General features: G+C 41.0%; 1 pseudogene; it reads left to right on the top strand.

The window, feature by feature from the left end:
- Positions 1 to 1,942: 1,942 nt before the first annotated feature.
- On the top strand, positions 1,943 to 13,271 carry LOC101409141 (5-hydroxytryptamine receptor 3C-like; annotated as a pseudogene).
- The last annotated feature ends 13,840 nt before the right edge of the window (positions 13,272 to 27,111 follow it).

Here is a 27,111-nt window from a genome sequence, read left to right as displayed (position 1 = left end):
GATGTGAAGTCACAGACTTCATTTCAAGCCTATCGTTTTCCTTCTCTCCAATTTCTAATCCTCCCTCTGAGAACCTCTCTTATTGGGTCATTCATTGGCACTGGCTCTTCTATATGATAGGAAAAAAAATACTATAGTATAGAGACTTTGGAATCTGGCAGCCCTGGGTTCTTATCTGACTCCATTACTTGCGAGCTGAGTAATCTTATACAAGGGGCTTAACCTTACAAATTTAAATTTCTTCATTCGTGAAATGGAGCTAATAACACAGAGTAAATTATTTTTATAATTTTATTTATTTATTTTTTCCCCCAAAGCCCCAGTAGATAGTTGTGTGTCATAGCTGCACACCCTTCCATTTGCTGTATGTGGGACGCAGCCCCAACATGGCCAGAGAAGCAGCGCGTCGGTGCGCGACCGGGATCCGAACCCGGGCTGCCAGCAGCAGAGCGCACGCACTTAACCGCCAAGCCACGGGGCCGGCCCCAGAGTAAATTATTTTTAAAATATGAATTAAAAACAATCTTCTATAAGTTGACAGAAACTAAAGAGCCAAATGTGACACATTAGAGAACATCTCTTTATCATGCAGACTGACACCTAGACTGCAAAATCCACTTCTGGGTGGGAGGCAACAGACGAAAAGAATTACAGACTTTCAAATTCAACTCCTTCCTTCTTTCGATGAGAAAAATGAAGTGGAGAAAAGTGAAGTGATAAGTATGGGGTCGTCATACTTCAAGAAAGCCTGGGATCAGAGTGTGGGCCTGTCAAAATGGCAACCACAGGTGAATGTTTGTCCGTGGGACTCTTTCCGGGTGCTTTTCAGGAGTCCCAGGACCTTTTCTCTCTCCTCCTCCAGGCACCATAGCCAGCCTGACCTCAGCTAGTAAAGCACCCTGCAGTTTGGATATTTCGGCTGCCTCCCATACTGCCTAGCCCTGGCCTTTGCGTGTGATTGCCATCCATCAGGCCTGCAAAAATATGGCTCTTCTTTCTTCCTTCCACCTTCTTCTCTTTTTTGTGTGTGAGGAAGATCGGCCCTGAGCTGACATGTGCCAATCCTCCTCTTTTTTTTGCCGAGGAAGACTGGCCCTGCGCTAACATCCATGCCCATCTTCCTCCACTTTATATGGGACGCCGCCACAGCATGGCTTGACAAGCAGTGCGTCAGTGTGTGCCCAGGATCCGAACCGGTGAACCCCGGGCCGCTGCAGCAGAGCGCGCGCACTTAACTGCTTGTGCCACCGCGCTGGGCCCTCTTCCTTCCACCTTCTAATTCTGTCCTTGCTAGGTTACAGCTGTATTCTCAAACCTGATCCCCCAGGGTCCCAAGTGAACAGGGTCACCAGACAACCATGCAGTATGATCCTCTTGGAATAAGCGAAGGAGAAAGCTGTTGTGTCTGTGACTCGAAAACTATAGCTCCTGTCCCCACTATTTACCTTTGCATTGTCTAGGCCCAGGGATTTCACTGGTGGAAACCTAGGAGCCTAATGATCCAGTCCACAAGACTTCCCAGCTATGGAGTAATGAAAAGAGTAAGGAAAAAACAACAGAACCAGACTGACCTGGGTTTGAATCTAGATTCTACCAATTTCCACCTGGGTTGACACTGAGCAAGACTTTTTGACCTCTCTGAACCTCAGTTTTCTAATCTGTAAAATAGGAATAATAGCCCTGACCTCTCAAAACAGTTGTGAGGATATGAATACTGTAAGTAATTGCCTAACACAGTATAGGGTGCATGGCACAAACTCAATAAATGGTCTCTCTGGTTAGGCCATTCCGAGCCTGGCCTTTACTGGAAACTTAAAGGGTGCAGTCAGAAATAAAAGAGTGAGCCCTGTCTCCAGCTCTCTGGATCCCACCTGCTGCAGACTGCTGTGCTTCCACCAACTCCCACCGCCACCAAACAGCACCCAGGGTGGAGGCCCACACCATGGGAACAGCAGGTAACTTCTCTGTGATGGCCTCAGGACTCCCATGAGTTCCCAAACACCTTTCTTACATCTGCCCGAGGTGCCTATGTCTCTCTCCCCATCCACAGAGAACTGACAGGCCAGGTATTTAACATTTATTGACTACCTACTGCTATATGCCACACCCTGTGGGGCCAAAAAAGAACAAGATGTGCTTCCTGCTCTCCAAGGGGTTACAGAGCAGGAGGGGAGATGCACATATAAAGAGATTGTTTCCAATTTAAGGGTCAAAACAGAGTTCGTGTGTGTGTGTGTTTGTGCGTGTGTGTGTGTGTGTGTGTGTGAGTGTGAGAGAGGGAGAGACAGAAAGACAGAGAGGAAGGCTTCACAGAAGACTGGGTGCTTGAGTTGAGCTGAATCTTTAAGAATTTATTAATGGCACAAGAGATCAATGGTAGAAGGTGTATTTTAGGTTGAGGGACTATGGAGGAGTAAACTCATATGTTGAGTGTTGGGGTACTATATAATATGTAATGTTTTTCCATGTGTTGTTCAAGCCCCACCTGCATTAGAACCAGCTGTGGATCTAGTTTAAGATGTAAATTCCTGAGCACTACTGCCTGCAATTGTGATTTGTGGCTAAGATTCTGATTTAGGGCCAAAGGGGTGAGGGTAAGGCACGTAAGGTAATTCCAATACATGTTATAGCTAAGAATAATTCTCTTAGAACATGGAATCCAAGGCAAAATGATGCAGAGATAGGTAGGAGTCAAGTCAGGAAGTGCCTTTTACATCCTGCTCAAGAGCTAGATTTCATCTTATAGGCCATGGTTCTCTAAGTGTCGTCCCAGGATGAGCAGCAGCAGCACCTGGGAAACTTGTTGGAAATACAAACGTTCAGACCCAGCAATCTTAGCGCAACTGCTATAGACAATTAGAGCCATGGAAAGATTTCAAGTATAAGAAGGATATGGTCAGATCTGCATTTCAAAGAAGCTACACAGGCTGCACAATGGAGGATAATTTAGAGAAATCCAGACTTGAGTGAAACCACTAAGGAGGTGACCAGGTGTGAAGCCAGAGGGCTGTGATGGTACCATAGAGTTTCCACAGAGATTTTTCACCTGGGCTTTCTAAGCCTCTGGGAAGGCTGGCTTATGCTGCACAAGACCATTCCTCCAAAACAACGGGCAGCTAGAGGGTGAAGGAAATGCTTTTCCGGGTAGAGATGCCTATTGCTAAGCTACAACTAAAGTTGAGGAAACCTGAGAGGAAAGCAAAGATTTCTAGAAACACCCATACCTAAGCTGATGGTGTCCTCCAACAGACCCAAGGCTGCCCCCCAAACATGAAGGGCTCAGAAACCCAGCCCAGCCATGCCCTTACCACTGACTCAAAGTCCTCCACTAAGGTGGAGTGTCACCACCACTGCCTCTCCTTAGCCCCTGAAGGCCCCAGTGCTCCCGTGCCCAGCCTCTGACTTCTCTGACACTGCCTAATTCCGACTGCTCAGCCACCCTAGGTAGCCCTCAGCCAGAACCAGTTGTGTGTCCCAGGCCAGAACAATACCCATCTGGTGCCTCCACAGGGCTTAAGAAACTGATAGAAAGTGACACTTACCCTCATCTCAGAGGAGAGCAAGCTCTCAAGCCTACTCACACAGATCCTGAAGGCTGGCCCGGGTACTAGACCCCTGCCTCTGGGCCTCAGACACTGTAGCTTACCCTGGGCTCCTAAACCCAGTGTCTGTGCCTCCGGTCTTGGTATCCTGAAGCCTTAGGGAATCTACTGCCCAACCTGCCTATTCCTGATTCCCCAGAGTACAGGCATGAGGATACCAGATACCAATACTCAGAAGCCCAAAAATGATTCTCAAGTGGCTGCTCACTGTACATCCTGGGAGTTTCATGAAGATAGGCTAGAAATTGCCCTGCCAGTAAGAACAAGGAATGAGACGTGAGGGCATAGTGACCACCCTATAATCGTTCAAGATACAAAAAAGTGGTAAATCGCTAGGAACCCAAGTTGCCAGTAGTTCTCAACTATGGGCAATTTTGCCCCCAAGTGGACCTTTGGCAATGTCTGCAAACATTATTAATGGTTACAACTGGGGTGGGAAAATGCTGCTGGCCTCTGGTGGGCCAGAGATGATGCTAAAATCCTGCAATGCACAGGACAACGCTCCAAACAAAGAACTATCCAGCCCAAAATGTCAGTAGTAGAGAAATTGCTCTAGGCAACCCCAGGCTCACAGGAGCCCTAACTGGCCCCAGACTTGCCCAAGCAGGCAGTTAAAGCTCAAATTCAGAGCCTCTGTTTTTAGATGTCCTGGCTGAGTGCCCAAGAATCCTAGTGATATGTGAACCCAAGATGGGTTCCAAAGATGCTCAGAGAAAGTAGCGACTGTGGAGGAAGTCTCCGACCCTCTCACACTGACCCCTGAATCAGCTAAGAGTTTCTGAACCATCTGCTAGTTCTGAGTCACCATGAAAGCCCACAGCTTGGTTTAGAAGAGACATATACCTGGAGCTAAAATGGGAATCTTAGAGACTCCCCAGGACATTCCAGAGAATGTAGGGGACAGCTATTGCCAATGGCCTTAGAAAATGATAACCCAGCTACTGAAGCTCTGTCTAGATAGGGCTAAGCTCCCCTTTCTGAGAGCCTACTGGAGAAGGGAAGGAGGCAGCAGGCTTACCCAGGACAGATGCCCAAGCCTCATCTGTAATGAGGAACTCTGTCCTGGGATGAACTCGAATTGACAGCTAGCCTGAGATAGCAGCCTCCTAAACAAGCATTCCAGGGGCTTAATTATTTGTCTGAGATGCAGGGCTTGCCAATGTGGAAAGTACCCTGTACACCCAAAGAATTCTGAAGGTAGAAAGAGACCTGATGTCCATGCTGAAAACGATGTGATTCTTGTATGGCTTGTTGTAAGCCATAAGCATTGGAAAACCTGCAATTTTAAGTACAATCATTTTTATTGCTTTATTTGAAAATGGTCTCTAATTCATTATTTTAGGTGTTTTTTTAATAGATGATCAATTGATTGTCAGTGTCCAGTTCTTCCGGTTAATGATGAAATTTTCCTCAAATTTACTATGTTCTAAAATATGGCCAGAAGGGCCGGCCCTGTGGCTTGGTGGTTAAGTGCGCGCGCTGCGATGCTGGTGGCCCGGGTTCGGATCCCGGGTGCGCATCGAGGCACCACTTCTCCGTCCATCCTGAGGCCGAGTCCCACATACAGCAACTAGAAGGATGTGCAGCTATGACATACAACTATCTACTGGGGCTTTGGGGGGAAAAAATAAAATAAATAAAATCTTAAAAAAATAAAATAAAATAAAAAAATAAATAAATAAAATATGGCCAGGAGATACAAGGTCCCATTGCCATCTCTTTATTCGCTTGGCTCCATTTCTTTTTTCTACGTACTCCTATTCAATACCTGTATTGTAGGATACTTGAGAGGATTACATAAAATGGGTAGGTAAGACACAGCTGTCACAGTGCCTGGCATGCAGTCAAGCGCTCAGCATGTTAGCTAACCACCAGCAGCACCTGAGATTTCCAGATCCCAGAGTTGAAACTCTGACTCCCCAGGTAAGAAGTGAGCCCACGCTCACTGCTTTACTTCTCCTGCCTCCATTCTCTCCATCTCCTGGCAGCTAAATCTACTTCTGAGTCCAACCTATAGACTTAGGTCTGGTTTTTCAGCCAACCTTGACAAAAACAGGATATATATCGCCTGTCTTCAGCAGCTTTCTGCAGGGCTTGAAGTTAACCCTCCTTTCCTGGATCCAAGGTCTGGCAGCCTACCCTACCTGCGGAACTCAAGCATCCCTTGAAAGTCCTTCACTCTTAGCCAGTCCAGGAGTCCCGTCCCCCTTGGGTGTGCCCATGTGGATACAGACACAGCAGTACTTTGTCCTACATGGCATGATGGGCCCAATCCTTTGGTCAAGTTTCCAAAGAAGGGAAGAAATGACTTACAGAGCTGGTGGGGCTGAAGGACTGCAGATATTTCAAACTTCACGTGGAAGATATTGCAGCCCTCCCTCCTGTAGTTTCCCACTTTGGGGCCCTGCGTCATTTCTGCCTTCCTTAGCACTTTCCATTTAGGGCCGTCACAATCTTCCATGCCGAACAAAGTTTCTTTTGTATTCTAGGCCTGACCCTTTACCCTTTCTGCAAGAAAAAAAATTTCCAAGTCTTTCTGGAAATGTAACTAAGATACTTAATATAACAATGCTCCAGTTCACTCATTTGGTCTGATTGTGTTTTTTATAGAGATGTGACATAAGATGTAATATCGACATATGCCAATAATATTGATGTTAGCTGAGACTACTAGTTTATGACAATGTATGACACTATTGACAACACAAAGAAGTTAAAAACAGCTCCGCTGTCTAAATTTTATGACTTCTGTTATCATGTAATCAATGCATAGAGTAAAAAATGTATGGAGAGGGGCCGGTCCCGTGGCTTAGCGGTTAAGTGCGTGCTCTCCGCTGCCGGCGGCCCGGGTTCGGATCCCGGGTGCGCACCGAGGCACCGCTCCTCCGGCCATGCTGAGGCCGCATCCCACATACAGCAACTAGAAGGATGTGCAGCTATGACAGACAACTATGTACTGGGGCTTTGGGGGAAAAATAAATAAATAAAATCTTTAAAAAAAAAAATGTATGGAGAAAATTGGTTTGGGGGAGAATGAATGAGGGAGACAGAGAGACTGGAAAGAGGAAATCTGGTTAGCAGCAGTTGGAAAAATATAAACAATAGAAGAGATGGTATGAATCAAACATAATTTGGTATTTGCAATTATCCCTAATAAATACATAACCAAATCACTAAATATGGTCCCCTTTCCAAATCTGCAGATTCCCTGACCTTAGAAGAACATAATTCTTATTTCCCCAGCCCACACTCTCTTATTAAGGTAAGTTATTTTGTTATTGATCTCAGCATTGAGCTGTCAAACAGGATGCTTATCCCTCAGTCTTGGCCCAACTTCCTCCCTGCCTGGAGCCTGAAAGGCATACCTGGACAGGGGCGCAGCAGGACACTCTGTTGTGACCTCTCTGGCCACAGCCTCTTACCAGGGAATGGTCACCTGTCATGAGCAGTATTCAAAAACCAAGGTGTGGTCCAAGTTCCTTTAAGCTCAAGGGTTTAGGGGCTCCTGGTGAGTCCCCAGAGAAGAGTCCAGAAGAGGAGGATGGAAAGGGGATGGCTTGCTAAGGGGGGATTCCTCCACTGCCTCACTGTCAGCCTTCTACTTCAAGTAAGATGAGGCAAGAACAGGAAAGACCAAACTGTGGTTCTGAAGAACATCTAGGAACTTCCCTCTAGCACTTGGAGGACATTCAAAATTAACATGTTAAATATTTCTTCCACAATGTCTGTGTCTTGATTTCCTTTTGGTGACAGGTCGAAAGACATTCCACGGATCAGGACACACAGCACTTCTCTTTTCCTGCCTGCATAGGGATCTGCCAAACTGTCCCATTTTACCACCTCTCCAATTCCACCTTGTCATTGACCTCTGATGCCCCTCCCACCACCCCCTCATCCCACTCTCCCTGTCTCTTTTTCCCTTGCTATGGTATCTATGACAAGAGTAGCCACTGATTTTAAACATGCTCTGAAGGAATAAGTAAAATATCGAGGGAGAGTGGGAATCAATCTGAGGTGGAAAGGAGTGGATACTTCGCTTCCATGAGGGAATATTTATTCTCAGTCTGGGTACATACCTTAAATATTATGGAAAGAGATGGAGTTGTAGAGGAGAAGGCAGAGAAAAAGATCACATGGAGATGGAAATGGGGCAAAGATTCTGCTCAGGTACTACCCAGAGGGCTCCCTGGCCATGGCCAAGAGACAACACACGTGCGGACCTTACTATGTGATTGGCATATGGTATATGCTCAGTGATATTGCCTAATGATCCCAATGCTGGAAATAAACCCCAAATATCTGATGTCACTAAATCTGAGAAGGGCAAAATAAACGCATAGCATCAAGGTAAGCACCCATTCGGAATACCTACTACATGTTTCTCAAATCTACCTACTAAGTGCAGTTGTTTACTTCTCTTATCTTCTTGATAAATCAGTTCTTAGTAAATGGAAGTCTCTGAGAATGAGGCAGAGAAATACATTAGAGCAGATTTCTAAATGACATAGACTTAAAGTTTTAGGGCAGTGCCGAGCAGCGGTACTAGGTGGACACAAGAGGCTTGTGACAGGTACACCAAAGGATTCCTTGAAGTGGCTGCCATTGCACCGAGGCCAGGTTTGCATACAGATTTGGGCAGATTTTGCATGAGCATGAAACAATGGGAATGAGAACAGAGTACTGACTCAGCTCACCACATCAACTTCCACCATTTGCCTACCGGACCAGACCATCCTCTCCAGACCTGGCAGGAAGGACTTTGGCCTTGGGGAGTCTTGGCCAAGAAAGGAGGGGGTCACCTGCTTCTCCCAATATGTTCCCTGTTTTCTCTCTCTGCAGAGAGGCTCCAGCTCTGGCAATATAAGCCCTCTTTCATAGGGTCTCTGCTTTCTACAGGCAGAGGAAATATTTTCACCATCAATTGCTCAAGTTTTGACCAGCATGGGGTGGATCCTGCTGCCTTCCAAGCAGTGTTTGACAGAAAGGCCTTCCATTCAGTCATCAACTACAGCAGCCCCACTCATGTCAACATCTCCTTCACCCTGTCTGCCATCCCAGAAGTGGTGAGACCTGATCCCCACTTCCCATAGCTTCTAATAGGAAACAGGGATCCTCTGCCCTGTCAATTCAGCATTGTACTGGTCCAGTGGTGAACAATAGGTACTCTGAATGGATTTTGTACAAATTAGAGAGTTTTCCTATGGGCTGGGGGCGGGGTACATAAAGAAGAATACTGCAATGATATTTTTTCAGGAAGGATTTGTCCTTGAGTCGTGTCCTTTCTGGAATGCTCCAGAAAGAAGTGGTCTGTATGTCAATTAAAACTCAAATTGTTCCTAGATACAACGGGAGACAAGTAAGGATAAAACAGTCTAGCATCTAGACCTATGCCTGGCCTAATAAATTGGTGAATATTGGTAAGAATATAAGGTAGGCATGGGCCAGGGCTTTTTGCACTAATAATCCTGGATAGGAATTTCTTTACCAGGATGCACAGCTCCAGCTTCTGATATCCTTCCTGTGGATTAGTTTGGTAAGACAGATTCAACTATCCCCTTCCCACTTCCATTTATAAGTTTAAGTTTGAGGAGTGACTTAAAGGTTTTCCAGTCCAAATTTCTACCCAATGTATAAATCTTTCTGGGGTCAAATAACCCCATCTAGAACTGGACTGGCCCTGGGGACACAAATCTCTCTGGGCAGCTTAGGAAGGTAGAAATGGTGACCCAAGAAAATGGCTAAGTGCTTGCAGGCCAAGATAGTGGTGTGTTCCTGGGTCCACATGGTTTTAGGCCATATTTAAGGTCTGCCTGGAAAAAAGGCCATTAAGGGGTACTTTGCCAATGACAGCTAGCCAAATAAAGACAGGAGATAGGCTGTGGTCCTAGGCACACAAGTGGGATTAGAGATCAGAGTTTAAAGAAGAATGGGAAGCACAGGAGAGGCTGACTGGACAAGCTCCGCCATCACTCACCTCTGTTCCCACTGCACTGGCTGCAGATGCGGGTCAATCCTGTCATCAGTTGGAACCCAGAAGAGTGTGTCAGCATCAATAAACTCACTGTATCAGCTGAAAACCTGTGGCTCCCACACATCGTCATTGTGGAATCGTGTATATCTGAGCTAGGGAAAGCCAATATGAAGCCCATATGCAAAGAACAGCCTAGGGTCAGCGCTGGGCTTGGGGACACCAAAAGAGTCAGACAAGGGCACAGTGTCAATTAATTGACTCCTGCAAAACACTATAAGGAGTAGAAGAGACAAGAGAAGGTGACATAGAGAAAGAGCCAAAAGGAGAGCACAGTAGGGGAAGACCTGGGAAGGAAGAGAGACACAGCTGATTAAGGCACCCACAGCACCCACGCCTCCCTCCATCTCACAAGCAGCATGCATATGGCTTGGGCACCTCCAGCTCTCATCACATATGTCAGCAGTGAAGGTCGAATAAAGTACAATGGGCCAGTGTGGGTCACCAGCTTCTGTAACCTGGACATCTTCTACTTCCCTTTTGACCAACAGAACTGCACCTTCACCTTCAGTTCCTTCCTCTACACAGGTGAGCAAGACATGTTTTGGCAGCTATTTAAGATTCGGGGGAAGATATTTAAGTGGTGTAGGTATTATTAGGGAAGGCTTTAGATCAGTTTCTCAACCCTGTCTGCCCACTAAAGGTTTTTAAAAATACCAAAAACTATGCATTACCCCAAAGATTCCAATTTAATTGTTCCAGGTGGGGCCCGGGTACTGTTATGTTTTATGTCTTCCCAGATGATGCTAAGGTGCTGACAGGGTTAAGAACTACTGCTTTAATGCCTCAATAAAGTTAAAAAAAAAAAAAAAGCTACTTCATTAGATCTTGAATGGTCTTTGCACCGAATAAGGCCCACCTGACCCCGAGCTGCTGCATCTCTATAATTTTTAGCTCAAATCTTTTAACTTTAATAGCTAACACATTTAACCAGTAAATCAATGTAACTGAAGGCCACCAGGCGTCACGTGGCAGATTTGGATAAATTAATCATTATAAGCGGCGTGCATGTAATTATAAAAATGTTGAGCTATTCAAGTTTGGTTCCACTAAAACAATATCATGCAACTGAGGAATTGAGAAGGAAAATAGGAATGACTCCAAAAGTTCTTTGGAAATTTTGAGTCATGTCTAATATTCCCATTACAACTTTGACTCCCTCTTGTTTTCAACAACAAAAAAATCAATGCTGTAGCTCACACACACATGAATTGCTAGTCCTGTAACCCACTTGTGAGAAAACCCGGATGCCCTGCTTTGAAAGGACAGAGAGGAAATTTATTGAAGAAGCTCAATGGCAGAGGAATCGAATCTTGTGGGCAGGAGGCTTGGGAGTGTTTCTGGACTGAGCTGCCCCAGCTTCCCTTGCAGCGGAAAGCGTGCTCCTGGGCATGGACAGGAAGTGTGGGAGATAACAGACATGTCTGGTAACATCATTGAGACCCAGGGAGAATGGGAGCTCCTGGCATCAACAAAGCCACCCCAAAGATGTCGGTGGGCAGCAACCTATGTGACCAGATCATGTTCTGTGTAAGTCCAGGGGTTCCTGTTTGACTTTCGATCCCAGTTGCTCTGTGATTTTCCTCCTGATCAGAGGCACTTTGAGATGTAAAAAGAAGCTCCAGGGGGTTTAGCACCTGCTCCCCACTCCACCCTCTACCCTAACCGCCCTAGAGAAGGATCCCCCGGCCTCCCCCCTCCCCGCACCTCTTCCGCTTCCCACTCTGCAGAGAGGAGGAGCGGCTGGGCTGTTATAAGCACTACTGCTCAGAATGGAGCAGCCACCTATGTGATGGTTCAGAGGGCCCTACTTGCCCCTAAAAAGTCTACAATCATTGTGTTTCCATCAGATTGGATACATATGAAAATCAGACAACAAATTGGGGGCGCTTCTATAGAGGGAACAATTAAGTGCATGTGTTACTTAAAGAGATCATCCCATAGCCAGTCTAACAGCACATCAGCAAGGATTAGATAGTCAAATACAGTAGTCCCCCCTTATCCGCGGTTTTGCTTTCCACAGCTTCAGTTACCCACAGTCCTAAAATATTAAATGGAAAATTCCAGTAATAAACAATTCATAAGTTTTAAATTGCACGCCGTTCTGAGTAGCGTGATGAAATCTTGCCCCAACCTGCTCTGTCCCACCCAGGACATGAATCATCCCTTTGTTCAGCATATCCACACTGTATCCACTACCTGCGGGTTAGTCAGTCACTGATGACTTCTCTGTTATCAGATCGACTGTCATGGTATCGAAGTGCTTGTGTTCAAGTAACCTTTATTTTACTTAATAACGGCCCCAAAGCACAAGAGTAGTGATGCTGGCATTTCGGATATGCCAAAGAGAAGCCATAAAGTTCTTTCGTTAAAGTGAACAGGTGAAAGTTCTCAACTTAATAAGGAAAGAAAAATATCGTTTATTGAGGTTGCTAAAATCTACCATAAGAACGAATCTTCTATCCATGAAATTGTGAAGAAAGAAAAAGAAATTTGTGCTAAATTTGCTGTCATACTTCAAAGTGCAAAAGTTACAGCCACTGCATGGTAAGTGCTTAGTTAAGATGGAAAAGGCATTAAGATGGAAAATTGTACAATTAGATATTTAGAGAGAGAGACCACATTCACATAACTTTTATTACAGTATTATAATTGTTCTATTTCATTATTATTTACTGTTGTTAATCTCTTACTGTGCCCAATTTATAAATTAAACTTTATTGTAGGTATGTATGTATAGGAAAAAACAAAGTATATATAGGGTTCGGTACTATTCGTGGTTTCAGACATCCATTGGGGGTCTTGGAACATTTCCCCCATGGATTAGGCAGGACTACTGTATACAAGATGAGCCCTCTGGCATCAGTTTATTTGGCATATTCTCCACACTCTCTCCTCCCCACCAGGTGGCCATCAGGCGCAGGCCCAGCCTCTACGCCATAAATCTTCCGATGCCCAGCAGCTTTCTGATAGCCATCGATGCCCTCAGCTTCTACCTGCCAGCAGAAAACGAGAATCGTGCTCCATTCGAGATAACCCTCCTGCTGGGCTATAGCGTCTTCCTGCTCATGATGAATGACTTACTCCCTGCCGGTGGCACCCCCCTCATCAGTAAGGCCTCTCTCACTTCCCTGGGAAGCAAAGGCAGCAGGGGACAGGGAGGGAACCAGGAGAACCGGCTGCCTCTCCACTTAAGGAGGGAAGGGGTTCTGAGGAAAGACTGGATTTGGCGAAAGAGGCTTAAGAAAAGTGTAGAGACGAATCTGCCCTGGGTTATCTGCGATTTGCTTTGCCCTCAGGTGTCTGCTCTGCCCTGTGTCTGTCCCTGGTGGTGGTGATGAAGAGCAGCATTTGGTCAGACTGTGGGTGCAGTTCAGCCACACAGTGGACGCTGTGCTCTTCCGCCTCTACCTGCTCCTCGTGGTGCCTCTGTCGTCACGGTCATCGTCCTCTGGAACACCTAGGCACCTCATCCGCCTCTCCTTGCAGACCGCAGTTTGGAGTTTCTCCTGGTCTTAGAGCCAGCCACACCTGGGCCCCTTTCCTAATCTTAGCCACTTACCCCCAGTGACTACCATGTCCCCTTCTATATGCCCGAAACTCCAACACAGCCCTACCGAGCAGGACCAAAACAGCCCTAGACAATTTCCTGACTTCCCATGTGCCATGGTCCTCACTCCCACACACTTTCAGTTTTCCTTAGCCACACCTAACTTCTGACTCCCTCATCAGTGGGGGTCAGGGTCAGCGGAGTTTCTCCTGGATTGATTGTCCCAATAAACGACTTTCCAGGAAGCACTGGCTCCTCAGTACATTTATGATAGGTCCACAAACACTGCAGTGGAGAGTCCTCTGCAGAAACTGATACTTCATCCTGAACAGGTGTAATCTTATTTTATTTATTTATTTATTCATTCATTCATTCATTCATTCATTCTTTAGGATTTTTTTGTGTGTGTGTGTGTGTGAGGAAGATCAGCCCTGAGCTAACATCCATGCTAATCCTCCTCTTTTTGCTGAGGAAGACCGGCTCTGAGCTAACATCTATTGCCAATCCTCCTCCTTTTTTTTTTCCCCAAAGCCCCAGTAGTTAGTTGTATGTCATAGTTGCACATCCTTCTAGTTGCTGTATGTGGGACGTGGTCTCAGCATGGCCGGTCAAGCCGTGTGTCCGTGTGCACCAGGGATCCAAACCCAGGCCACCAGTAGTGGAGCGTGCGCACTTAACTGCTAAGCCACGGGGCCGGCCCATCTCATTTTATTTTGAGTCTTTCAGACACTTTAAAAGTTTGAAAGAATGAAAAGATCAAGTCTCACTTGCAAAAAATTACTATAAAATATTTACAGTCACAAAATGTTCCTTTCATCAACCATTTCCATTTCACTTTCCTTTACCTCTCTCCTCCCTGAAATTGCTCTTTGAAATACATAATATATTGTGTCGTTTTTTTATTCTGACAGGTTCCTCTGATTTCACAAAATCAAACAGAGGGCCTTCTGAATATACATGCTTCAAGGAGGGCCAGGAAGACCAGTTAAGGACCTCAATTAAAGGGTTCAGGTTAAGTAAGTAATCACACAACCACACAACAGCATGCTATGTAGCCGTTTAAAGTGCGAATGTAGATCTATGTTAATACCACGGAAATGAGTCCATGATACATAAAGTGGAGAAAACAAGTTACAAAACAGTACATACACATAATTTCTGTAAAAAGAAAGAAAAAGAAATGCAGAGAAAAAGGTATAGTTGGCTAGACACCAAAACATAAGCAAATTTTATCCCAGATAATGGGATTATGAATGATTGCTATTTTCTTTTATAAACTAGTCTGTGTTTTCTTAATTGTTTTCAATGAGCGTGTATTATTTTTACTATCAAATAAACCCTATTTTCAAAAAAAGAGTTCCCTGTTAATAGTACTTCAGATCTTCATCAGCAGATATCATTCCTGGAGGGTTCTAAAAGTGAGATGGGAGCAAGGCCCTGGGGAGAGACAGAAATTGAAAGGGGAAGTAAAAAAATACCAAAGACAAATTTCTGGATATTTCAATTCGGTGAATACATTTCAAGGATTTATTTACATGTCTCCCTCCCCTAAGAGAGGGTGCTTTTCTATAGGTCAGGTACAATGTCTCATCCATTTTACAGCTCAGTATACAGTACCATGCCTGACACATCATAGGTGCTTAATGCAGACTTTTTGAATGATTAAATGTATGAATGAATGCCAGCCAACCAAGAATCAGTATTTTACCACCTCTAGGTGTAATCCCTTTATCCCATCCTGGTATATTTTATTTTATTTTTCCATATCTACAGTGGAAAATTGGCAGCCCATTTTTTACATTCAACTTAACTATCTTTGAGTTCTTAGAGACATTACTTACACAGTGGCAAAGGCATTTCTGCTCGCAGATTCTCTTATGTTTCCTTCTTTCCATTCCTTGGAACATATTCCTCACTCAGAAACTTGTCCTTGACTTTTGCCAATAACTTAAAATGAAGAGTGTTTACCACATCTTTGAGGAATTTCAAATTTCTTAAGATCACCTTTGCATGATTTCTTTTTGCTTCCCCACCTCCACATTTATACTTCTCTAGAAGTCATCTTGTAATTTTTTTCCACCTCATATGTGTGTGACTTTAGGTTTTCTGTGCCAAGACTATTATATTTGACAATGTCTTTTGCAAAAGAACATCCTGTTCATATGTTAGGGTTGAGATAAGCCTTGTGGTTTAAAACATGACTTGACAATGAAGCAAAACATTTTAAGCTAGTGCTAGCCTAGACATATGAGCAGGAATGTTAGGAGTATTTCACAATTTAGGAGGGAGTGCTTCTGGTTTCCAATGTCCTTCTCCCAGTAAAAAAAAAAGGGGCCGGCCCGGCGGCTTAGCGGTTAAGTGCGCACGCTCCGCTACTGGTGGCCCAGGTTCGGATCCCCGGCGCGCACCGACGCACTGCTTCTCCGGCCATGCTGAGGCCGCGTCCCACATACAGCAACTAGAAGGATGCGCAACTATGACATACGACTATCTACTGGGCCTTTGGGGGAAAAAAAGGAGGAAGATTGGCAATAGATATTAGCTCAGAGCCGGTCTTCCTCAGCAAAAAAAGAGGAGGATTAGCATGGATGTTAGCTCAGGGCTGATCTTCCTCACAAAAAAAATAATAAAATTAAAAAAATATATATATGTATATATGTATATATGAAGTAACCCTTGTGATAACTTTATTTCCTTTTCCTCCATTTTCTGTTGTAAATCTCTACTAAGAGTGTGCATTGGAAATTTACACTATGTAAAACCCAGACCATTAGCCTTGGATATACTGCTCTCATCAAATGCTTGATTATGTTTCTAACTTCTTGGGTTGTCATTTCTAACTTCCTACTCCCTCCCTTCATTAGCAGTATCCAGGGGTATCTTCCCAACCTTCTCACATCTTGGTGTTTATTTTCTCATTCTTTAAACAATTCTGGGAAGAATTTCTCCCTACCTGTTCTTTGCCACCCCATATATCTGACCTTGTATGTTTTGTCTCATCCTTGTCTTTGATTCCTTCTACCTCCTGGAAATCCAGGATATCTACAGACAGTACCATATTTCACACATATCCTCCCCCTTCTTTCATCTCTCTGCTTCTCTCTCGGAAAACCAAGCTCATCTCTCTGCTCTTTCAACACCATTTTCTGTCACCTTCCTCTGTTACTGCTCTGGTATTTTCCCTTATATCTTTCTTATACCAACATCTTTCACTATTATTTCTCCTTTATCTTTTTTTTTTTTTTTTTTTGGTGAGGAAGATTAGCCCTGAGTTAACATCCATGCCAGTCTTCCTCTATTTTGTATGTGGGTTGCCGCCACAGCATGGCTGACAATTGGTGTAGGTCTGAGCCCAGGATCCAAACCTGCAAACCCAGGCTGCTGAAGCGGAGCGCACTGAACTTAACCACTACACCACAAGGCTGACCTCTCTCCTTTATCTTTTTACTAGTTCTTTTGAAAGGCTCCCATCCATATCTGGCATTCAGGACAATTAATCTATATCATCATCCTTAATAATGCCGAGTTGATACCCCTGATATTGATTATTCCGTGTATGTAGCATAGTTGTAGGAATCTACACAAAATAAATAGCACTTTTTAATACACCATGAAGATGTTCCATAATATATGTGGCTACCCGTCTCAAGGAACCACCAGAAAGGTTTGGAGCTTCTTACTAAGCAAGCACAAGGATTTATAAAGGCACAATTTAGCAGACAGAAGATAAATACAATTAGGAAATAAGTCGTTCTTCAAGATTCTTCCCTTCAGGATAATTCAATAATTCTGCCAAATTACCCAAAGCCAACATTTTCCATGCCAAGGTCTTGCTTCCTCTCTAGCTACCTGCTCCACCTTGTTCTAGTACGATCTTCACTAGACACCAAAGGAGCAGTAGTTCTATCTGCTTGCCTAGTTCCTCGTTCTGACAAAAGTTAAGACCACATCTCTTGCCAATTTCCTCGTATTTGCTGAGGAAAGATCTGCTTAGAATCCAAGTCTCAGGGATCTGGAGTTCATAAACTTTCTTTTCACTCTTCTCTCTCTTACACTTCGATTCTATCTTTCACGTATTATTTGAGGCAGTCTGAGCTATTTAGTCACCCCAAGTGGTTTCTTATTTCAATATTCAATAATTCTTAAGCAATATCTTAAATCACTAACTCAGCCTTTTAATATATTGAGTGCAACACACAGCTGGTATACCAAACCTTACACAATAAAGAAAAGTTTTTGTTCCTTCACTTAAATTTTTTAAATTAAACTTTTTATTGCAATATAACATACATACAGAAAAGTACACAAATCACATGTGTACCAATCAATGAATTATTAAAATTGACTACACCTTTGTAACCACCACCCAAGTAAAGAAATAGACCAACTCTTGGGAAAACCCTCTTTGAGGCCCCTCCCAGTCATTACTCCCATTCATTCTCTCCAAAGGTAATCACTAACTTAACTTCTAGATTAGTTTTGCCTGTTTATGAATTTTATATAAATGAAATTACAGTATGTATTCTTTTATGTCTGGTTTCTTTTCCTCAATATTATGTTTGTGAGATTATCCATGTTGTGAGAATAGCAATAGTTTGTTCATATTCATTGTTGTATAGGTTTTTACTTTATTATTTTCAGATTAGTAACTGTAGTCTTACTTATGGAGCTGACCCAAGTTTACATTAGATTAAAATCATTGCTCACTAATTGATATTAAAAGAACATTGGTGGTTACCAGTGAGGGGAGGGCAAAAAGGATAAAGGGGCACATATGTATGGTGACGGATAAAAACTAGACTTTTGATGGCAAACACAATGTAGTCTATACAGAAGTTGAAATATAATGATGTACACCTGAAATTTATATAATATTAGAAACCAAAAAAAAAAAAACCATTCTGGATGGACTGCCATGAGCTTCTTCAGGCATATTGAAAAAAAAAAAAGAACATTGGCAAATATTATGCATTCAATCATGCATTAAACTAGAGAAATTAATTTACTTGCTTATCTCCTTTTATACTCTCAGTTCTATGCATTTGGGTATGATATCAAATCTTTTTTGTAACCAGGAAGGAAATGAATAAGCAAATAAATATAGACATTCAAAGACCAAAAATGTTAACACTGAAAAACTGCCAGTTTTTAATTTTTACAATATTAATTACTACATTCTGATGATCACCAACTTTACAGATGACCTATATTCCAAATATTAATTTATGAAATCATTGGTTTAGGATTCAGAATATACTTTCTGTAGAAATATATTTTAAACAGCACTCAACAGCCAAGTTAGGAGATTTTTATGTCTGTATAACCCACAAGGCAGCCAAAATATTGTATATGTGCCATGAAACAATAAGTTAAATATGTTAAGCTAAAAATGCTATTACAAAACTAGAAGTGAGACAAGTAAAATCAATAAAATGGAATTTAAAATTGTGAATTCTACTTCTGTAAAAAATGTCATTGGAATCTTGATAGAGATTTCATTGAATCTACAGATGGCTTTGGGTAATATGGAGAGTTTGACAATATTAATTCTTCCAATACATGAACGTGGGATATCTCTCCATTTATTTACATCTTCTTCAATTTCTTTCATCAATGTCTTGTAGTTTTCAGTGTAAAGATCTTTCACCTCCCTGGCTAAATGTATTCCTAAGTATTTTACTATTTTTGTTGCTACTGTAAATGGGGTCATTTTCTTGATTTCTTTTTCAGATGATTCGTTGTTAGTGTACAGAAATGCTATTAATTTTTGTATGTTAATTTTGTATCCTCCAACTTTTTTGATTAGATCTAACAGTTTTTTTGGTGGAGTTTTTAGGATTTTCTATATATAAAATCATGTCATCTGCAAATAGAGACAATCTTACTCCTTCCTTTCCAATTCTGATGACTTTTATTTTATTTCCATCCCTGATTGCTCTGGCTAGGACTTTCAGTACTATGTTGAGTAGAGTGGTGAGAGTGGGCACCCTTGTCTTGTTCCTGATCTTAGAAGAAAAGCTTTCAATTTTTCATCATTAAGTATGATATTAGTTTATCATATACCACCTTTATTACGTTGAGGTATGTTCCTTCTATACCCAGATTGTTGAGAATTTTTATCATGAAAGGATGTTGAATTTTGTCAAATGCTTTTTCTGCATCTACTGAGATGATCATCTGATTTTTTTCCTTAATTTTGTTAATGCGATGTGTCACATTTATTGATTTGCATATGTCAAACCATCCTTGCATCCCAGGAATAAATCCCACTGGATCATGGTGTATGATCCTTTAAAAGTACTGTTGAATTCGGTTTGCTAATGTGTTGTTGAGGATTTTTGCTTCTACGTTCATCAGGGATATTGGCTTTCAATTTTTTCTTGTAGTGCCCTTGTCTGGCTTTGGTATCAGGGTAATGCTGGCCTTGCAAAATAAGTTTAGAAGTGTAAATTTCAGGTATACAATGTGTTGATTTGATACATTTATAAATTGCAAAATGATTACCACCATAGTATTAGCTACCACCTCCTTCCCATCACATAGGCACCATTTCTTTTTTGTGGTAAGAACATTTGAGATCTACTCTCTTAGCAACATTCAAGTATATGATACAGTATTATTAGCTATAATCACCATGCTGTACAATAGATCCCCAAATTTGTTAATCCTATATCTGGAAGTTTGTACCCTTCAAGTAACATCTTGTTGGCAGGTTTTTGATTACTGATTCAGTCTCCTTACTAGAAATTGGTCTGTTCGGATTTTCTATTTCTTCATGATTCAGTCTTTGTAGGTTGTATGTTCCTAGGAATTTATCCATTTATTCTAGGTTGTCTAATTTGTTGGCATGTAGCTGTTCATAGTAGTTCCTTATTATCCTTAGTATTTCTGTGTTATCAGTTGTAATGTCTCCTCTTTCATTTCTGATTTTATTTGAATCTTATCTCTTTTTTTCTTAGTCTAGCTAAAGGTTTTTTAGCTTTGTTTTCAAAAACACCAGCTCTTCATTTCATTGATCTTTTCCATTGTCTTTTTAGTCTCTATTTCTGCTCTGATCCTTGTTATTTCCTTCCTTCTACTAACTTAAGGCTTAGTCTGTTTTTTCTAGTTCTTTTTCTAGTTCCTTGAGGTGTAAAGTTTAGCTGTTTATTTGAGATCTTTCTTTTTTCTTAATGTAGGTGGCTTGTCACTATAAACTTCCCTCTTTGAACTGCTTTTGCTGCATCCCATAAGTTTTGGTATATTGTGTTTCCTCATTTATCTCAAGATATTCTTTTATTTCTCTGTTGATTTCTTCTTTTACCCATTGATTGTTCTGGAGCATGTTGTTAAATATCCACATATTTGTGAATTTTCCAGTTTTCTTCTTGTAATTGCTTTCTAGTTTCATTTGATTGTGGTTGAAATCATATCAAGCATCTTTTCCAATCTTCTTAAATTTATTGAGACTTGTTTTGTGGCCTAACATAGGATCTATCTTGGAAAATATTCTATGTGTACTTGAGAAGAATGTGTATTCTGTTGCTGTTGGATGGAGTTTTCTGTATACGTTATGTATAGGTCTGTCTGGGTCTGGTCTAATGTATAGTTTAAGTCCAATGTTTCTTTTTTTTTTTTTTTTTTGAAGAGGAAGATTAGCCCAGAGCAGCCAATCTTCCTTTTTTTTTTTTTTTTTCGCTTGAGGAAGATTAGCCCTGAGCTAATATCTGTGCCAGTCTTCCTCTATTTTGTATGTGGGTCACCACCACAGCATGGCTGATGAGTGGTGTAGGTCTGCACCCAGAATCTGAACCCGTGAACCCAGGCTGCCAAAACAGAGCATGCTGAACTTAGCCACTATACCACTGGGCCAGCCCCCAATGTTTCCTTATTGACCTTCTGTCTGGATGATCTATCTGTTGTTGAAAGTGGGATACTGAAGTTCCCTACTACTACTGTGTGGCTTTCTATTTCTCTCTTCAGATCTGTTAATATTTGCTTTATATATTTAGGTGCTCCAATGTTGGGTGCCTAAATATTTACAATTGTTATATCCTCCTGATGAATTAATTCTTATCACTATATGATGACCTTCTTTGTCTCTTGTTAGTGTTTGCCATAAAGCCTATTTTGTCTGATATAAGTATAGCTACCTCTGCTTTCTTTTGGTTTCCATTTACATGGAATATCTTTTTCTATCATTTCACTTTCAGTCTGGGTCCTTAAAGCTGAAGTGAGTCTCTTGTAGACAACGTATAGTAGAGTCTTGTCTTTTATTCATTCAACCATTCTATATCTTTTTTGGGTGTGTATGAGGACCACCAGCCCTGAGCTAACATTCAATGCCAATCCTCCTCTTTTTGCTGAGGAAGATTGGCCCTAGGCTAACATCCATGTCCATCTTCCTCTACTTTACATGGGATGCTGCCACAGCATGGATTGACAAGTGGTACGTCGGTGCATGCTCGGGACCCAAACCTGTGAACCTTGGGCCGCCGAAGCAGAGCACATGCACTTAACCACTGTGCCACTGGGCCTGCCCCTCTATATCTTTTGATTGGAGAATTTATTCCATTTACACTTAAAGTAATTATTGATAGGTATGGACTTACTATTGCCATTTTGTTAATTATTTCTGGATGTTTTGTAATTCCTTTGTTCTTTTTTCGTCTCTTGCCCTCTTCCTTTGTGATGTGATGATTTTCTGTAGTGGTATGATTTGATACCTTTCTCTTTATTTTTTGTGTTTACTATAGGTTTTTGCTTTGTGGTTACCATGAGGCTTACATAAAACATCTTAGAGTTATAACAGTCTATTTTAAGCTGATAACAATTTAACTTCAAATGCATACAAAAGCTCTACATTTTTGTACTCCCTCCTCCACATTTTATGTTTTTGATGTCACAATTTGCATCTTTTTATATTGTGTATCCATTAACAAATTATTGTAGTTATAGTTATTTTTAATACTTTTGTCTTTTAATCTTTATACTTGTTATGAGTGACTTGCCCACCACTCTTATAACATTATAATATTCTGAATTTGACTATATATTTACCTTTATCAGTGAGTGTTATACTTTTATATATTTTCATGTTACTAATTAGCACACTTTTGTTTCAGCTTGAAGAACTCTCTTTAGCATTTTTTGTAAGGCTGGTTTAGTGGTGTGGAACTCCTACAGCTTTCGTTTGTCTGGAAAACTCTTTATCTCTTCTTCAATTATGAAGGACAACTTTGCTGGAAAAGAGTATTCTCGGTTTGCAGTTTTTTTTTTTTTCAGCACTTTGAATACATCATCCCACTCTCTTCTGGCTTGCAAAGTCTCTGCTGAAAAATCTGTTTGTGGATGCAAGCTCCATTGGCTTTCAGAGCTAGGTCTTTTGGGGGCCCAACCCTTGAGTGGGACCCTTAAAAGCTGGCATGCTAGATGTGTGGTCCAAACACTTCACTCTTCAGGGAGAAAAGCTGGAAATTGAGGGTTCCCTCCCAATTATATGGTGCTGTGTCAGGGGTGGGGTTGATGGCAAGAGTGTCTCCATCTTTTCTACCCATTTTGATGTGGATGTTTTCTCACTTGGCTGATGTATAGGAGTCACTCAGCTAGTTTCTGGATTTCTCTAAAGAGAATTGCCCTGTGTGTGTCTGTGGTCTGTGTCACCATCTTGGTCCCTCCCTTAAAATTGTATGTTATTAATTTCTTAAAAAGCATTGCTTAACTCACAAGAAGACACAGGGGTTTTTGTTTGTTTTTGTACAAATTGACAAGCTGATTCTAAAATATATATAGAATTGCAAATGCATAATAATTTTTTAAAAGAAGAACAAAGGTGGAGGAATTATGATATTTGATTTTAAGTCCTACTATAATGATACAGTAAGTGAGACAATCTAAGGATAAACGTAGATCAATGGAACAGAATAGAGGATCTAGAAACAGACCCATGTATTTATAGTCAATTGATTTTTGACAAAGGGCCAAGATAATTCAATGGAGAAAGAATAATATTTTTGACAAATTGTGCTAAAACAACTAGATATTTATGTGGAATATAAATATCTACCCTTACTTCATGCTTTACGCAAAAATTTACTCAAAATTTATCACAGGCATGAATACAAAAGTTAAAACTATAAAACTTCTAGAAGAAAATGTAGCAAAACATATTGCAACATTGTGGTGGGCAAAGATTTTGTAGATTGAAGAAGGGGCTATAAAAATAACCAGGTGTATCAGAAGAAACAAATATAATTTTTGAAAATTAAAAATATAATTATTGAAAATTTCCCCAATGAATTGATTAAAGCAAATTAGACACAGATAAAAGAGAATTGGTGACCTAGAAGACAAACCTGAAAAAATTACTCAGAAATTGGCAGAGAGACACAAATAGATGGAAAATATATTAAGGAGAGGTTCAGAGGTATGAATTACAAGATTGAATATGAGTCTACTAGTTTCCTAAAGAAAAGAGAGAATGAGGAGGAGGAAATATTATAGAGATAATGGCTGAGAATTTTCTAGAACTGATTGGATGCTGTATTACTTTGCTAGTGCCACCACAACAAAATATCACAGACTGGGTGGCTTAAACAACAGAAATTTATTTTCTCATAATTCTGGAGGGTAGAAGTCCCAGATCAAGGTGTCAGCAAGTTTGGTTTCTTCTGAGGCCTCTCTCTTTGGCTTGCAGATGGCCACTTTCTCACTGTGCCCTCACATGGTCATCCTTCTGTCTGTGTACACGACTGGTGTCTCTCGTCTCCTCTCGTTATAAGGACACAGTCACATTGGATTAGGGCCCATGCTAAAGATCCATTTTAAACTAATTGCCTCTTTAAAGACCTTATCTCCAAATACCATCACATTTTAATACACTGGGGGTTAGGGCTTCAACATATGAATTTTGAGGAGACACAATTCAGCCCATTACAGATCAGAATAAATAAAAAGAAATCTATACCTATGCATATCATAGTGAAAATTCGGAAAAGCAAAGACAAGGTCAAGTGGCAGTCTCAGCTTCCAGTTTAATGGAACCATTGCTATAGCCCCTGGTAGAAACATTACTCTACTGGAAACTAAGACTTCTGGAACAGCAGAACCCAAAGTTGCAGGAATAGGAAGCAAACATTTCTTTAGTGGCCTACTAGGGATAATAGTGAGAGGAAACTTTCCCATTTCCCTCCCTTGATTCCTAGACTTTTGAATCCTGCCTATAGGGTAAATGGTGCCATATATTGATCACTAACATATAGCATACAACATATCTTGCAAGACTTTACTCCCATCCCCCATGATGTTGCTACCCAGCTGCCATTGTATGTAAGTCTTCAGAAGGCCATTCCACTGTTCTATCAGGCTAGCTGCTTCAGGTTAATGGGATATATAAGACCAGTGAACCCTATGAGCATGAGCCTAATGCCGTACTTCATTTGCTGTAAAATGAGTTCTCTGGTCAAGGGTAAGGCTGTGTGGATTCATGATGGAATAAGGCATTCTATAAATTCACAGATAATAGTCTTGGCAGAAGCATTTTTTGCAGGGAAGGTAAATCACATTCAGAATGAGTATCTACTCCAGTGAGGACAAAGCTCTGCCCCTTTCACGATGAAATTGGTCCTGTGTAGTCAAACTTCCCTGGGTAGCCAGCTGATCACCCCCCGGGAAATGATGCCATATTGGAGGCTCAGTGCTTGTTGCTTCTCTTAGTAGGTTGGGCACTCAGCAGTGACCGTAATGAGTGGCCTTAATATGTGAAATATTGAAATTGAAACCAAAAATGAAAAATAAAATCACTTATACTTCCCCTAAAGTAATCTGTAAAAAGACCTGCTTGCTCACTCAAGCTCTGTGGAGGAGAGGGGAAAGAGTATCTATTGCTCTATGAGGCAGGGAATGTTACCATCTAACTGACCTTTGAGAGTCCATGAGTACAGACAGCTACACATATATTAGTCTTAGGGCTTGTTTGGCTACTTGGAAAAACTCCTTTTAAAGGTTAATGTCAAAAAAGAAACCCTCTGTTACAACGAGTCCCATGACCAAAATGGACTTTGAAAAGGCATGTCTCTGGAATACATTCTTTCATCTGAATATCAGCCTCGCATTTAAACTCCATCTGAAATGGGACTTACAAAAAGTTATGACCCTGATCCACAGGCCAGTGACGTATTCTGTTCAACATCGTGAAAGGAGGGTGTCTCTCTCGTAAACCCAGAGCTCAAAGGTAGGGCTGGGATCCACCTATCATAAAGACTGCCTCATACCCTGTTAACACTACACTATTCAACTGGGAGGGGGTTGGAGGGTGTTTCTGCAATACCTATAATGTCCTACTTCTTGATCTGAGTGATAGCTATACAGGTGTGTACATGAAAATGCATCAGGCTGTACACTTACGATTGGAGCCCTCTTCTGTACATGTGTCATATTTCTACTAAAAATTATACTCTTAAAAACTCTAAAAAAAGATGAAACAATTATTCAAGATAAAGAGGATTGCTACATAATGATAAAATGTTTAATCACTTGGAGGATATAAACATTGTAAACTTGAATACACCTAATAAAATAGCCTCGAAATATATAAAGCAAAAATTGAAAGAATTACAAAGAGAAAGTGACAGATCTACCATTATAATGGGAAATTTCAACACATCTCAGTGAATGATAACACATTAGGAAAGAAATAATAGACTTGAACTACATAGTTAAATTAGATTTAATGAGGATATACAGAACTCTACACTCAACAATTGGAGGATACGCATTCTTTGCAAGCACATATAGAATATTTATGAAAATCAACTATGTATAGGCTATAAAGCAAGCCTCAAAACTTAGTAGCAATCAGACTGTGTTCTCTGAATATTTTATTATTTTTTATTATTATTAACAAACACTTATATAGTGCTGATTATGTACCAGCGGTGTTCTAAGCATTTTATAATCATTACCTCATTTACTCTTCTTCACAACCCTATGAGACAGCAGCTGTTATTATCATCCATTCTATAGATGAAGAAACTGAGGCAAAGAGGTTAAGTAACTTAAGCAATTTAAGCCCAAGATTATACAGCTTGTAAATAGTGGACATTGGATTCACAATGAGGGACTCTAGCTTTAAAGCTCATGTTCTTAACCACTTTTTTATGCTGCCTCTTTAATCACAATACAATTAAACTAGAAACCAATAAGAAAAAAAGTAACCTACCCTCTTCCACATTTGTAGACTAAGAAGTATATTTCTAAATAACTCAGAAGTCAAAAAAAATTAAAAATTGAATTGAAAAAATCCCTGGAACTGAAACTAGTCCATATCAAATTAGTGGGAGATAAATGTTTCAAAGGAAATGTATGGCTTTAAATAACCGTATAAGGAAAGAAGAGAGGTTGCAAAAATTCTAGGAATGTAAAAGTAATGTGTAGTAAGGGATCCGTGATTACCTGGGTGACAGAATGGGGTGGGGGGCATTGCAAGGGCAGCAAGGAGGGATGGCAAAGGGACACAAAGAAAATTTTGGACGATGATGGACATGTTATCTTGATTGTGGTGATGGTTTCACGGGTGTGTATATATGTGTAAACTTGTGAAAGTGTAGTCTTTAAACCATTTATTTTATGTCATTTATACCTCAATAAAACTGTTTTTAAAATATGCCCATGGGTAAAAACAGTGTAAAATGCATTCTTTACATTCTGCATTCCCCACCCACGACTACTAATATCTTTGAAGTCTTCTATGAGAGCTTTCCCAAGCATATCCATCTATCTCTCTATCCTCCAAGTAGGTAATAAATGTTCTGAATTTTGTATTTTTTATTCTCTTACTTTTTGTTTTATTTTTTTTACAATTTATTTTTATTTATTTATTTATTTATTTATTTATTATTTTATTTTTTAGTGAGGAAGATTAGCCTTGAGCTAACATCCATGCTAATCCTCCT

The sequence above is a fragment of the Ceratotherium simum genome, chromosome 15, assembly GCF_057802395.1.
Source record: "Ceratotherium simum simum isolate JZ-2026a chromosome 15, ASM5780239v1, whole genome shotgun sequence".
NCBI lineage: Eukaryota > Metazoa > Chordata > Mammalia > Perissodactyla > Rhinocerotidae > Ceratotherium > Ceratotherium simum.
The sequence above is the reverse complement of the archived record's forward strand: the minus strand, read 5'-3'. Positions and strand labels throughout refer to the sequence as shown.